This window comes from Uloborus diversus, chromosome 8 (assembly GCF_026930045.1).
Source record: "Uloborus diversus isolate 005 chromosome 8, Udiv.v.3.1, whole genome shotgun sequence".
NCBI classification, from domain to species: Eukaryota; Metazoa; Arthropoda; class Arachnida; order Araneae; family Uloboridae; genus Uloborus; species Uloborus diversus.
The window spans coordinates 93344069-93359739 of record NC_072738.1 but is presented as its reverse complement, the minus strand read 5'-3'; positions in this window follow the sequence as shown (position 1 = coordinate 93359739).

Here is a 15671-nt window from a genome sequence, read left to right as displayed (position 1 = left end):
TAATGCGCCGCAAAAGTCATCGTACACTCAAATATTTTCGAATAAATTCATGATTAAAGTTATTATATGTCGTTTTTTTTAAATTATTTTTGCATTGTGTTGTCGCTTAAAGGTCATTTGGCTTTGATTTTTTGTGTATTTATTCCTTAATATTGTGCTTATTACTTGAAAATGGCAAGAGGTATTCGAAAAAACCACAAACACCATTCGAATGTTGAATTTTTTCCCCACAGTAGCGGTAAATTCGTTTGAAATGTCTCTAAACTAGTTAATTTATTCCATCTTGTAGTGAAATGCTTGATAAAATGCTTAAAAGAAAAGAAACGGACCGAAAACAAGGTTAGAAAAGGTCAACCGGCAAAGTTGACAAAGCGTGATCGGAGACATACAGCTTAAAAAATTATGAAAAATACACATTTGAGTGCTGTAAAAGTTTCTGCAGAGTTAAATGAACATTTTTGCATTTAATTTTCACCTAAAATTATTCGCCAAGTTCTCTGATTAGCTGTATTACATGGGACCTCTTCCCGCTGAAATTTTCTTGGCCGTGCGAAAAGCAGAAAGCTTGCGCTTTTCGTCGCAAAACCAATGATAAATAAGCTCAAAACGTTTTGGAAAAACGTCTTACTTACACACGAAAATAAATTCATCATTTTTGGTTAAATTGTTGTATAATTGTAAATAGAAGGAAAAATTAGGAACTTTAACTTAAGAACTTAGTTAGGACCAGTTAATCAGGACGGTGAAGGTGTTCTTGTGTGAGGGTGCATATCAGCATCAGGACTTGGTAGTTTGAAAAATTTTGATGAAATAATGAATCATGCTGTTCATTTAAATATTTTAAAAACCAATTTTAAAATCTTAGCCAAAAATTTGGTTATCGGAAACAACTTTGTTTTTTATCAAGATAACGATAAGAAACACCACAGTTTTCAACGGTTGCGTCTAGTGTCTCAGAAACTGTCCTGAAGTTTAGAAAATACCCCTTCAATTTCCAGATTTGAACTTAATGTAACATATTTAGAGATATCTGGAGGTTAGATTACGAAAATACGGCTTTGGAACGAAAATAGAGCTAGAAACAGTAAGATCCGAAGTGTGGTTAAACATTCGCTCAGAAATTACTCAAAAAAAGAAAGAAATCTATTCCCAGACGTTTAAAAGGTGTTGTTGATACTGTATGATATTCTACTAAATAATAACTTAATAAAAAGTTATTTTATTCAATAGTATATAGACATTTTTTTAAAGTGTAGGAAGACTTTTGTGAGATAAAATTTGCGGCACTTTTTGGTTTTTGATTTTTTAAAATTAAGTTTTAATATTTTTTAAAAAAATGTCATGTAGTTTTGTTGAAAATAGATCATAGATCTTATAATTAAATACCTGTTCCGAAATATTGATTCTAACCAATGGATAAGGTCCTATTTCATTGAAAGTCGTAGGTGTACGAACACTTTTGGGAGCCACTGTATATCCGTGAGAATTTTGTTGATGATTTTCATAGCATGACAGAATTAAATCATAATTCTGAAATTAGAAACATATGAAACAGAAAAATTTTAAATCAACCGTTTTGGCAATTTGAGAAAAATAACTCATCTACAAATGCATAACAATTAACGCTAGCCAAGCAAGGCAAAGAAGTATCATCTTCTTTTGATCATATAATTAAATTATGTAGTAATAATTGTTATTCTTGACAGTCTTATGGGCACATTGAAAATGTAGTTCCATGAAGAATTGATAAATATCGAATTCAGCATCGTGGAAATGGTTGCTTAGTACTACGAACTACGTAATTTGCGTTAATTTCTGACGTTTAGTAATGCATTTTGAACTTTCATTTCTTTCTACGTGGGCCAGAATATCCACAAGACTTTTAAAATTAATTTAAATTGAATAAAGCAAAAAACCATGCATACACACAAAAATTATTAGGCCTATTAGCATTTCTACGCTACTGCATGTATTTGTGTTACCTTTTTCATCCGCCATTAGACGGTGGCTGCAGTGCCCCCTATAGTTTGTTGGAGTTGCGAAGAGAATACTCATTGATTATTTCATTCGGCAGACGATAAGCAGAATAAATATAAATGCATTCAAAGACTTAGCACCTAGATCTACCGAAACAGAAATAATGGAGGATTTCGCCAACGCAAAACTTGGAGATCATTCTGCGCTGTAAATCGAATAATTTTATTCATTTCTTCATAATTCACGATCACCCAAAAATTTTTTTGGGCTACCTGTTAATCACAAGATGATTAGTTGAACTCCAAAATAGAACAACTCTAATGATCCGAAGCAATTGAAATTGAACCCCATTCGGAAAATCAAAAATTCGAATAATTTTTTTTTTCTAAAAAAAAAGTGTCTATTTTAACTTTTTTCGCGTGTATGCTGAAAAGGGGAGGAAAAAAAAGAAGCTGTTTTTAAATAAAAGGAGCTTTTAATTCATCAAATGAAAAATCAACACTTTAACATGTTGAGCGTACTTACAAGTGCTATACATAGTGTACTAGTAAGCGTACTTACAAGTGCTATACTAGTGTACGTACAGTATGTACGTACACTAGGGCGAAGAGTAAACTGTGTGACTAGCCTCGAGGAGGGAATAGCATGTAAACAGAATCATTATTTTTCAAATCGCAGTGAATTTCCGACTTAATTTTGTTTTTCTGACATTCTGAAAGCATTTCGAATAATAAGCGATTCGGAAAGTAGGAGTTGGGAAAATTGGAATTCCACTGTAATCTCTTTCTACATTTCCAGACAGTTTAAAGTTATCAATGAGCAAATCCCATCAATTGAGTTCCAATGCGGCTTGAAATACAAGCGCTCGACTTACATTGTGATGCACTAAAGGCCAAAGTATTGAACGGTCGCCATGATTCATGTTATAATCTGCACCAAGAACACCTACGAGATCTACAACTGTCGAAGCGTGAGACAAAATATCAATTTTCTCGGACTAATAACTTGGGTAAATTGTCTTCAGAATGAAATATTCACTATCTCGAGACACTAAGGAGTTAAATTTTCCTGAAATAATGAAATACAAAGCATCGAGACACTGAGGCCTTTTAATAAGTCTTGGCAGAGAAAGCAATTTTTCGACGGTAATTGACATGCCGATAAGTAATTGCGCCATATATTTTATCCGGATTCTAGGAGATAGGAGATCGTAGGAGATAGATTACGCAGATCATTAATCTTAAAGTCTCTCACACTGGAAAAGGGGTCTGCTTTAAAAGGACTGATTAAATGAGATTGATATGGAAGAGGAAACTGGGAGTTTTAATTTTGTTAAAAGGAATAAAGTTAAAATGTGACAAAAAGCACGAAAAACCTTTTATTATTAATGTAACTCTTTAAAGTGGTTTAGTGAAATTCATTAGAAACAATAGTTTATGGGAAGAATTCCTAAAATTCATCACTTGTAGAAAATAGAGTGAAGTCTTTTGTTCTGATAATATCTCGACAAAGTTGAAAATAGCAGCAGGGAAGCTAAGAGAAACTAAAAGGTTTGTATTTTGAATCATATATTTTATGATGATGATTATGAACTACTATTAGTGTAGTTCTTATGCATTTGCGTAAAAGATTAAGCAAAACTTGGAAAAAAACGAAAATAGGTAGATATTTCTGAAAATCTGAAGAAATTTCATTATTTAAAAGGAGAAATAATTTAGGTACAGGAACTACAACTTATAGATTTAAATCACAGAAACATATATCCTCTATACATACTGCATTTTCAGTATCATCAGGTGTATATTCTTATGTTTCTCATAAATTTGATTTTTTAGTTAATTTTGTAAAGCTGACCACCTTTTTAAGTTGACCACTTTCGTCAGGTACGGAATCAGTCTTGCTGGTTGGTTGGTTACTTTGTTTGATTTTAATGGCGCAAAAGCCTTTAGGGGCTATACTGCGGCAAACGATTCTTTATTTTATACTATTTATTTTCATTCAAGTATATAGGAAATGATAAAAGTAAACGTTTTTTTAAATAAATGGCATAAAACTTCAAGTAGTTTAAAATATAAAGTCGTTAAAAACATGTAGCATTAAAAACATTTAAACAAAGTATAAATCTAGAAAAAAAGATAAAACTATCTTGACAATAAACCTTGAAAAATAAAGAAAAGGACAAAATCACATAATGACGAGACAAAATCTAAACTAAAATGGAGAAAAAATTCAGTCCTGCATCCTATACCTACCTCTAAAAATTGACCATTTGTCGGTGTTGAGCACTAAAGTACTGGACAACAGGCGGTCAACTACGCATTACGAAGCTTAACAAAGTCATACGACTTATTTTAATTCATACCTTATCGCAGAGGTTTTCTGCTCAACATAGCCAGCAATAAAATAGTAACTTATTTTTGAGAATACAATTTTTTTTTCAAATAACGCAATTTCAATTTAATTTTTTAGATAAATTGAATTACATTTTTGTTAAATGCCTAACCATGACTATATTATATAGAGATGTATCAAAACTGTGCTATGTTGTTGAAGTAGTCGTTAAGTTCTCACTGCATTATTAGAGCGTAACGTACCATAGTTAACAGTGCTATGTTGTTTTCCCTGAATTTAGCTCGATTTGATTTTTTAAACGCTATACATCGGATTTAAATATCATAAGCGGTGTGTTCAGTTGACGTCACATCTGAAGCGCAAGGCTGCAAAAGTAGGTATATCTTCAAAAAACACATATTTTTTAGGAAACATTCACATATCTGTAGCAAGGAAAAACAAGAAGTTCCGTCTAGAAACTAGACGAGCCTACTTTCCCGTATATCCATACTACTTTCTAGTACCTAATCAATATTCTCAAAAATAGCTAAAATCGCAAATTGTTTCAAACATATTTTTTAAAATGTTTTAAGCTGATTTCTAGGAATAAAATATTCCTCACTCATCCAAAAAATTAGATGCGTAAAAAAATCCGGAGAAATAAAATAGCAGCACCTTTTAAACAAAGCAGCTAATGCACTTTTTTCCATTAAAATTTTTTTTAACAGCTTTCAAAACGAAAGAATAATAACTAAAAATTAATAAGCTCATTAAAATAAATACATCTTATCAAAAAAAAAAATCGTTTCTTTTTCCCCTGCTGCCAAAAGCATTTTTTTTAATGAATTAATGCACTTACCAAAATAAATAAAAACAATAAAATATCAACTTAAAGTAATAATTTTCATTGTCAAAAAAAAAAATCGTCTGCGCATATCTTTATGTAGAAACATAAATGACTTCGATTTTAACCGCCGAAAACTGAATACCTAAATTAAAACTTTAGCGTGAAAATAAAAAAAAAAAGTCATATCAACAATAATTATTTCACAGTTAAAACCATAGCTTCGGAGTCGGAGTCAATCTCATTTTGGGATAAAGGAGTCGGAGTTGAATATCCAAGAATCGGAGTCAGTCATTTGTCCTCCGTGTATAAATTTTTGCCAAAGCTACGAAATCAGAGTCGAAGTCGGCGAGTCGGAGTCCGATTAACTGTCAGGGCACAGGAGTCGGAGTCGGAGTCAGATGCCCCTAAATTCAAGGAGTCGGAGTTTGGAGTTTGGCATCAAGAGCTATTTCCAACAAAATTTGTTTGAAGTAAATCCGCCATCAAGTACGGAATCTACATTGACTTTCAGTTTCCCCGTAGGCGTTAATGTTAAAGGATTTGAACTGTTCAAAATTGACCGGGAAATTGTTCAAATCAAAAAGATATTTTATATACAAGTTTTTCAACAAAATCTTTTCCTACAAAGTTTGTTTGAAGCAAATTCGCCTCACAGTTCGGAATTGCCTTGAATTTCCCCGTAGGCGCTAATGTTAAGTTTTTTTGAACTGTTCAAAATTTAACAAAAAATAGTTCAAATCAAAAAGTGAAATATGGGAATGAGGTGTCCTCGCCGAGATCTTTCGAACAAAGAAAAGTTTGTCGGAATCGGACTATTCATTCAAAGGTTATTGGGGGGGGGGGGGGGGGCAGACAGACAAACCGACAGGCATTTTCCCCCATCTCAATAGCCTACTTTCCAATTTTTAATTTTTCGATAATTATTTAATTATTTTATTTATTTTTGACTTTTTTTTTTTTCCGCGCGATATTTTTAAGATGCAAAGGCGATACGGGGGTTTCAATTTTTTTTAAAGTAATTTTCAATGAATTTCTTTGAAATTTTCAGCATATTTACATGATGCTAACACTAACTCAAATATAAAATTTCATTGAATTATTTTGAAATTTAATTTTTTTTTTAATTCAAATTTAGATTTTATAACGCTTTTGTCATATTACTCCTTGCAAACGAAAATTCATCAGATTTATAAAATACTAGCAAAACATGATACGTAAAACAACCGAAATTAGGACGTTGGAATTACTTTTTCAAAATTTTGTCTCAATGATAAATAATGAGAAGAAAAGCCGAAAACTAGACGTTTTCGATAAAATATGTTCATATTTCAATAAAATATAGCAAATATACTCCACAAAACTAATCAAACAGAAAAATCTTTCACAACAAAATGTTAACAAACCGCTTAAATACTTGGCATAAAATTTTCAGCAAATTGAAATAATAATTCGTTTGCAAGGAGCAGTTTGAATAAACAAATTAGTTTTAAATACAAATTCACCACAAATAAGGTCTTATAATTCATTTAAAATGGTATTAGTATTAAAAATTTGAATATTATATGCTTTTTTTTTTTACTCATGCATTTTATATGCATTTTTATGTGCGTTTTTTAGTTTAAAAAAAGGGGGCGTGGCTCCTACAAAAAGTGTCATAACTTCGCCAGTTTTCCACCGATTCAGTTCTTTTTCTTTTTAAACGGTTCAGCTAAAGGTCTAATTTTTAGAAATATCATGAATGAAAAAACGTTTGTTTGATCAATTTTTACTCATCTGAAAGCCCCTTATCGCCTTAAGTCTTTCATGCTTTTTTCTTCTTTTTTCTGACTTTTACTGGGAAAGTAGGCTAAAAAGTGTGAGTTACAATGCCTTTACCTGTTTTGTTCAGATTAGACCATTTAAGGGACCTTTTATAGACTCTCTAACTGTTTTAGGTTGTTGGCCCACCCACTGAAAAGAACTGAGAAAAATCCTTTGCACAAATTTAAGCATATGAACAACCACTATAAACTGTTGAGTGTAGCTAGGTTTACCGTATCTCTGTCTTAAATATGTGAACCACATCCCTTTTAAAGAGAAAATTCGTTCCGAGCTTCAGACTAAAAACATTAAAGCTCTATAAAATAGGGTTTGATGTTCGGAGTGACATTTTAAACACATAAGCAATATCTAAATTCAAAACAAATCCTTAAAAATGTTAATCGTTTTTAATCATAAAATTTATCAAATTTGCTTGAGATTCATGTACGCAAAAATGTTTCGTTAAAAAATACTGCTGTTGTTCTTTAAACCTTTTTTTTTTGGCTCCAAAGTGTTACATTTCGGTGTCATTTCCTCAGACATACCACACCTCATCAATCATTTTGAGGGTAAATTTGATGGATCGCCCTTTTTCTCTGGTTCAAGTTATTCTCGGACAGAAATGTGATCTTCTTTCGTTCACATATGCATAAGCAATGAAATTCAAATCTACACTCGGGCATTTTTCTAAGGGAGGTATGCATTTTTGATGTAACATTTTAGACATCTATTTACGAGCGCAAACAGCACAATTTTTATAATGTGTGTTTGTGTTAAAACGTTTAGACGCTGGGAGAAGCAAATGAATTTGAGGTTTTAAATGGTGGATATTCAGGGGTGTTCTGAAGGGAGGTTACTCGAGGTAGGTGTGACAAAATTCCTTATTTTGCAAATTTTTTTCTAACTATTCGGCAATTCTTATCATCATTCGGAAAAATTTGGAGCTCAATTTGGTAAAATTATCATCATTCGGCGAAATTTGGTGAGAATTTTCACCCTCCCAAAAATTTAAACTCGTGACGCCCCGGAGGATATTAAGTAAAACAAAAAGATAACGCAAATCATATGGGAGCTTTAACGTATTAATTTTTCTAAGCATCGCTGAATAGCAGCACCTGTCGGGACTTCCGTAACATCTCATTGCCAGAAATTAGATTGATTTTCTCCCATCATAAGCAGTGTGTACTAGTTGCGTGAAAAATTTTCCTTTTTGGCCCTTACAGATCTTTCAGAAACGCCCTGTGAAGCTTTGTTGGGAAAAAAATCAAGTTATAAATTAGGTATTCATTACTTGTTGACTTGAAACAAATTTAAGAGCATAGACACCAAGGCTTGTGCTAAAATTTGCTGCTGTTTTTGACACAGTACCAAATTGATGCTTTTTGATAGTACCAGATTTTATCATCAAAATGTCTTAAAGGTACAAATTAGACATATACTTGTACAGTCAGGCAGAGAGAAGGCAAATATGATCAGCAGTGATAAAGGTAGATATACTAGATGATAGCTACATGCATATCTTGAACAACTATTGCCATCATAGCTTTTGTTTCTCATGGTGAATTTTCTACTGTTAGAGGGAAAAGCTACTCTTTAGTAACCTAAAAATGTGACACATTTCGATGACTAGTAACTAAATTACGCTATAAAGTCACTCATTAAATTAAGGTATTGGTTTCTACACAGTAACTTGCTGCATATGCTTTTTGATAGCATGAAATGCTTTTTATCGCACCAAACTTTAACATCAAAATATTTTCACAGTAGAGATGAGACATATATTAGAGGCAAATATGATTAGCAGAGGCAGGAGAAGCCGTGATTAAGGTGGCGATAGATGATAGGACATATATAGCTTGAACGACTAAGTTCTTAAGCACAGTTAGTTTTTTCTTGCAGCAAACTTTCTAAAGTTAGATGGAAAAGATTCTCCTTAACAACTTTAAGATGTGTCTGCAATTTTGAAAACTAGTAACTAAACGAAGCTATGATCTCGTTAACTAAATTTAGCTATTCTTTTTGACATAGCAAGGCACTATGTCGAAAACTGCTTTTTGATAGTATGTGTGTTTTTGACGGGCGTTTTGATATGCTGAAAATATGCATTTTGATAGCATGTAGTATTTTTCATAGTACCGTAAAAGCTGGTGAGAATGGTTCGGAGGGGGAGAAGGATGCAAACTTCAGTTTTGACGTAATAAGCGTTCGTAGTGCACTCTGGACTAGATCAGCTTCAATAGGAACTATTGTGAAACCTTCTCTGGAAATAAGAGACTTGTTATCACTGTCAAAACGACTCGCCAGACGAACAACCTGGTGATAGTGAATTACGTGTTTGTAGGTAGCTCGGAAATTTATGTTGGTGGACTTATAGTGCAGAAGGAATCATAATTTCGTATGCACTTTTCACTTTCATTTTACATAAAGAAAGTTACCTCCAATTTTTAATCAAAAATAAAGTATTTTGATATTGCTACAGTTACAAATGTGTAAAGTTTACAATTTGGAGGGTGAGTGTGGTACAGTAACTAGTGAAATTTTGGAGGCTGAGTTGGGTTATCAGGGGAAAAAGTAGTACCCAGGAAAAATCACGGGTGTAGATGCAAGTGAGTTTGAAATTTCAACAATGTTGAAGTGAGGTAAGATTTGGCAGTGGCATGAAAAAGATGATAAGATTTGGTATCCGTCTTCAAAAATTATGAGGAAAATAAAGCATTTGTTTTATTTCGATTTTATGATGTACGATTCTCCAAAGTTCAATTTTCAGCATAACTTACATCTACAACTATCCCGCTAATATATGAGACAGGTAATGTATGGTACAAACCAAAAAACCTATATGAAAACGTTGAAACATGTGCTGTACCATTCTCACCCGCAATGAGAGGGTGAGAATAGTACAAAGAAAAACTGCTCTGGATGGGTGAGGGTAAAGTTTCAAAATATTTCAGGGTCGGAATCAAAAGTCAAGGTCCTAAATTATAATAATAACGCAGCTTCATTTTCTTTTTCAAATGAATGTTGAGTAATTACAGTCACAAATGTACTAAAACTGTATACCATAGTAACCCGTTTCTACGGTAGCAAATATTAACATCAAAATATTTTAACAGTAGAGGTGAGACATATTAGAGGATGAAATAAGGCATAAATAATTAACTGAGATTATTGTAGAGGTAGATGATAAGAGACATATGAGAGGCAGTGAGAAGCAAAGAGATGTAAGTGGCAAAATAAATACGTAAATTGAAGATAACCAGTACACATGGTAGGTGAACCTCTCCTCTGTCTTGGGGCAAGACATGGTACTAGTAGCTCTGGTACTTGCTGCTATACAGCATGATTTAGAAAAATAATTCAATGAAAGCCTACCTAGGAGCTAATCATTAAACGCGTTTTAATCAAAACTTGAAAATGTCCACTTGCATCCCTTTGCTTCTCACTGCCTCATATACAGGGTGAGTGTAAACTCTTGGCCAAAACTTTAAGGGGGTTAGAGGAAAATATAAGAAGCAAGAATCTCTAGGAACATATGGTCGCAAACGCAGACTACATCCACACAAGGCCAAAAACTGATGGGTGCAAAACACGTCAAAAATTTATTACACAAAGTCGATTTCACACAACATTTTAGTTTTCGAGAAATGTTTAGAGCAGTTGTTAAAAGTTATGACCTAAAGTATGTCTAACATATGCGTCGCATTAAAGGCGCTGTGATCGATGAAAGTTTGTCAAAATAGCTCGTTATTGCGACAGTGAGTGCTTTGTCATTGCGACACATGCATCACAACCGCAGGCTGCAAATTTCATCGCTACTTTAAACCCTTCTCAAAAACTAAAATGTTGTTTAAAATTGTCTTTGTGTAAGACATTTGTGACCTGTTTTGCATCCTTTTTTCTCTAGCTTTGTGTGCATGGATCACGTCAGCATTACATTTGCGACGATTCTTACTTCTTATCCTCCCCTCTAACACCCCTTAAAATTTTGCCCAAGAGTTTTGACTAACCCTGTAATCTAAAAAAACTAGATTCTTAAGCATAGCTGTTGTTTCATACAGCAGACTTTAAAATGTGAGAGGGAAAAGATACTCTTTAGCTCACAAGTTTCATTTCTCATGTTGTATGTGATTCAACTGAGTTAAAATATTAGGTTTTAATCAAGCGAATGGTAAGAATGTTTTAATTGAATTTAGTAATACTTCAGTTTGTGTGTAAGTTGAGCTCTTTGCATTGTTTGTTTTGATTGTAATTTAAATCAAATTATAACTTTTTTTTGTGGATATTTGATTTTTCTGTTCTAGTTTCTAATTATGTGTACTTCTAAATTTGGTTAATTGTTAATTTTTTCTTCACCTAATAGTTCATATTATTAATACGTAACTTGGCTTGTTTTAGTCAATGTTCAGTTTATTCTTGTACATATATTTCTTAAGATTTCTAGTTAATTTTTAGTTGACGCATTTTTAATCATATAACTTATTTCAGTTAGCTCTTAAAAAATCAAAATTTAAATTAAATTATCCTCTTTTCCCTTCCGTAATATCTGTGCATAATATTTTAAAAGTGTCAGATCTCCACACAAATTTGCTCTTATCCGTCAGTCACCGTCAGATCCTCTTCATTTAAAATTCCACGACCTAAAAGCTTGCCCTTGGAATATTGCAATATTTTGAGTATCCACTTTGTTGAAGAAGCAAGTATCGCAGTTAGGTGTCTCTTAACACTGTAGGATTCCTCATCCATCAATTTGACAGGTGGTCTTGCTTGATGGATCACATTTTCTCCCAGGAGCAAAATTTTCCCAGACAGCAATATGATCATCCCTTCAGTTCCACATACATAAACAATGAAATTCAAATCCACGACTGAAGAGAAAGTGTTAAAGTCATATTTTGAAGATGTTTTGTCTTATCGTTTTATGGTGCAAATATTCTGTAGCAAAAATTAAATAGTAAAAGCTCATATGCAATGGCCCATTGTTATGTAGTTTCTATGCCTCAGGACCAGAACAATTGGTCCAAAAAAAAGGCGATTAGAGAGAAATAATAAGACTAGGGAAGAATGCAATTAAAATAGGAGTGTCCCCTAAGAGCAATGGCGCCCTCCCCCCTAAATATCGTCAAGACCTCCCCCCACCTCAAGAAGAAGCAAGAGCCCCCTAAACAAAGAAAAATACCCCTAACCTCCCCCCTAAAAATTTCAATGGTTCAGTCTGCGCCATGACCCCCCCCCCCCCCAGGTGGGCGCCAATGATCTAAAAAGAAGTCAGTTTGAAAAAAAATTTCACTTAATGAAGTAAAATTTGCTCGAAGGAGCAAAAAATCCAAGTATAGTACCATACGTAGTTTAAACATAAGTTCATAGATGGCGCTGTAGAAGCGTTTGCCTCTGCACGAACTGTGTAATAAAAGGGTTCAACTTTAAGTAGCAGTTTTTGTAAATGAAATATGCTTGGTGTTTCTGAAATTCCAATTCTAAATTTTTCGTGCGGAAGGCAGTGTATCAACACAAATGAAAATCGGTAAATTGCATACACATACGCAGAGACGGATACGAGGGGGGGATCTGGGAGTTTATGACCCCCCTAAACCGTCGACAGTAGTATCTGTACACATTATGCTCAAACACAACATAAACGAGTTCACTAATCTTTTCAATTTAATTAATTCAAAAGTAAAGATTTGAAATATTACTTTTTTTTTTTTTCATTGCTTATGAAACTCCAAGGTGTTTTTTATTGACACCTAACACGTTTCACAAATTTTTCCTATCCAAAACCGTAGGTTCGTTCAGGGATACGGGTCATTTATCAGCTGAATACCCCCCCCCCCCCTCCCATCCTCTTCTCTTAAGTTTTAATCTAAATTTTATTGGTTTCTTTATATTTATGCTAAATATAAAAAAATTGAGATTAACCTCAATTTTTGAGCATTTTAATCAGTAAATCATATCGTTTCCTTTTGGGGGAGAAGGGGGTTGTTTAATATTTTTAAGAGCGAAGCAAGCTTTTAGATTTTGAATTTAGATTTCAAAGAATTTATATATTGTTCAAATTTTTAAGATTTCATAGGATTTCATGTTTGTTGAAATCATTATGAACTTAATAATTTTTCTCCAATTTAGGATATGTAAAAAATCCAACATTAAGCTCTACAAACAAAAGCTTTCGTGACCCCTTACTAAAAAGACACATACAGTTTCTTCGGACTAACATAAGCGTAAAAAACGTATGAGGCATACTGGCAAAAGATTTTTTTTTTTTTTTTTTTTTGAGCGAGCACGAATTGCTTACTTTCCTCACTTGATCAAATTTGATGTTGCTCTGATTTTTCAGATTACTATGACAACGGTCGTTTTTAGTGTTTATTTAGAAAGCAAAATTTTCGTCATCATAGTTACAAATCGTCCGCGGTTTGATTTTATTCAATTTTTTTAGGTCTTAACTCACGTTTTTTCAGGGAAAAAAAAACACCAATATAGATGATTTGAAGCAACAAAACTTCATCTAAATGCAAAATATACAGATTGCTAATTCCCATAATTTAAGATTGATAAGAAAAAAATACAATACTTGATAATAATTGTACTCGAAAGCATCGGCCGTAAAATCTTTAACTTTATTACAGCATCCTATAATCATCTTTTTTTTTTTTTTTTTTTTTTGAACATGCCTCGAATTACCTATTTTAGAAAATCCTCAGTCATAATAGTACGGGTGCTAAATTCTTGACCATTTCCATTCTATTCCATTTGTAGAAACAAGAAACCCCACGTGTAGGATCCTATCGCAATTCGTGATTGAGAAAAGCATAAATTGAATTGAAGGCGTCAAAACTCAAAGAATTTTTTTTATTATTTTTTTTTTATTTGATTGCATTAATTGTGTTTTTCAAAAGTAGTAATTTAATACCATCTACGAGTATAGTATCATCTACAAGCTGAATTCAAAGCATTTTACTTAAAAATAGTAAAACTGATCAGCTGGTGGATTTAGTTCGGACAATTTTTATTTTCTACTAGTGGTACCCGCACGGCTTTGCCCGTAATAAAAAAAGTACAAGGTCTTTTGGTTCGCCTGTATATTTATAAATAATGTATGGTGAATTTTCTCGCCAATTGGCTTGTATCCATGTTACGGTTCCACGTTATAATAATTTCGTATCTCGCTAATTGGCTTGTGCCCATGTTACGGTTCCACGTTATGATAATTTCGTAATTTACTCGTCCCTCTTATGATAGTTTTGTTCTTAAAATTGGAATAGAAAAAGAACCACATCGAATTTTCGAAAAATCGCTTCGAGGTGCACACCCCTATGCTACAAACTAACTTTGTGCCAAATTTCATGAAAATCAGCCGAACGGTCTAGGCGCTATGCAGTCACAGACATCCAGACATCCTCCGGACATCCAGACAGAGAGACTATCAGCTTTATTATTAGTAAAGATAAGTTAGATAGGGTAATTAAATTTAGATTACTGGCAAGATGTTCGTTTTGTTTGTTTTAGAACACTTTTCCTTGGAGTTTGTGTTTACTTACTGATCCTTTTATCTTCCAAAAAATCGTACTAATATCTGAAAGATATAGTTCCATGCAAAATGTACTAACGCCAATATCGCGTTTAAGTAATTATTAAATAGAAAAAATATCTTTTTTACTTAAAACATCAAACGAAATTCTAAAAATCAAACTGACAAATAAACTGAGTTACAGAAACAACTTTCTCCTTAAACCTTACAAACAAAACAAATTTGTGCAGAATAAAATCCGCTACTTTCTGCTTTTTTTTGTTGAAGTCCAACGATAAGAAATGTTTGCAGCTTCACGAAGTCTATCTTGCTGAAACTTACACAAAATTTGAAATCTTCATAAAAAGAACTTTGTGTCGCATTTTTATCTTCAGTCTGAGTCATAAATCACGCAACGAGAAGATGGCTCAACTACATTTAGGAAAACTATTTTGCTTTTCTTAGTCCTGTAAAAAGTTTGAAATTTAGTTTTGTAAGAGAGATGATATTTGTTACGAACTGTAGCTCAAAGTTTTCTGTTTCTTTTTTCAACAGAATTTTCTCTGATGATGTAAGGTATAAAATTAAAAAAAAAAAAAACAATATGATTCTTATGATAGTATTGACATTGGTCACCCCGATGGGAGGTCACCGGAGGTCACTGTGACCTTCCAGAAATTTCCTTCCTCGGAAAATTTCGTCTGATGTTTCTGCAAAATTGTCATCATTCGACAAAATTTGGAGTTTAATTTGGCAAAATTATCATCACTTGGCAAAATTTGGTCAACATTTTGGAGCTCCATTCGACAAAATTACCTTCATTCGGCAAAATTTGGAATTCCTTTCGGCAAAATTGTCATCACTTGGCAAAGTTAGGAGTTACATTTGGCAAGTTAAAAATTTTTTGCTCTCAAAAATTTAAGCTCGGGGCGCCCCTGAGGCCTAGGGCTTAATTTCCACCCAAAGAAATGCAAAGGTGTCATAGTCCTTACAATTTATTTTTGCCCGTAAATAGCCCTAATGTCAACTAAAATGTTAAAATTTGCATAAAATGAAAATGAAATGCCTGAGCTCATTTTCGCCAAGACTATTTTATAAAAGATCTGCTCTGGGAGCACGAGTCTGGCAGGGATTTGTTCTGGAGCCCCAAAAATGGTCGTATATGAGTGGTTTTTTTTAATTAAAAATGTAACTAGGAAAGAAATATAT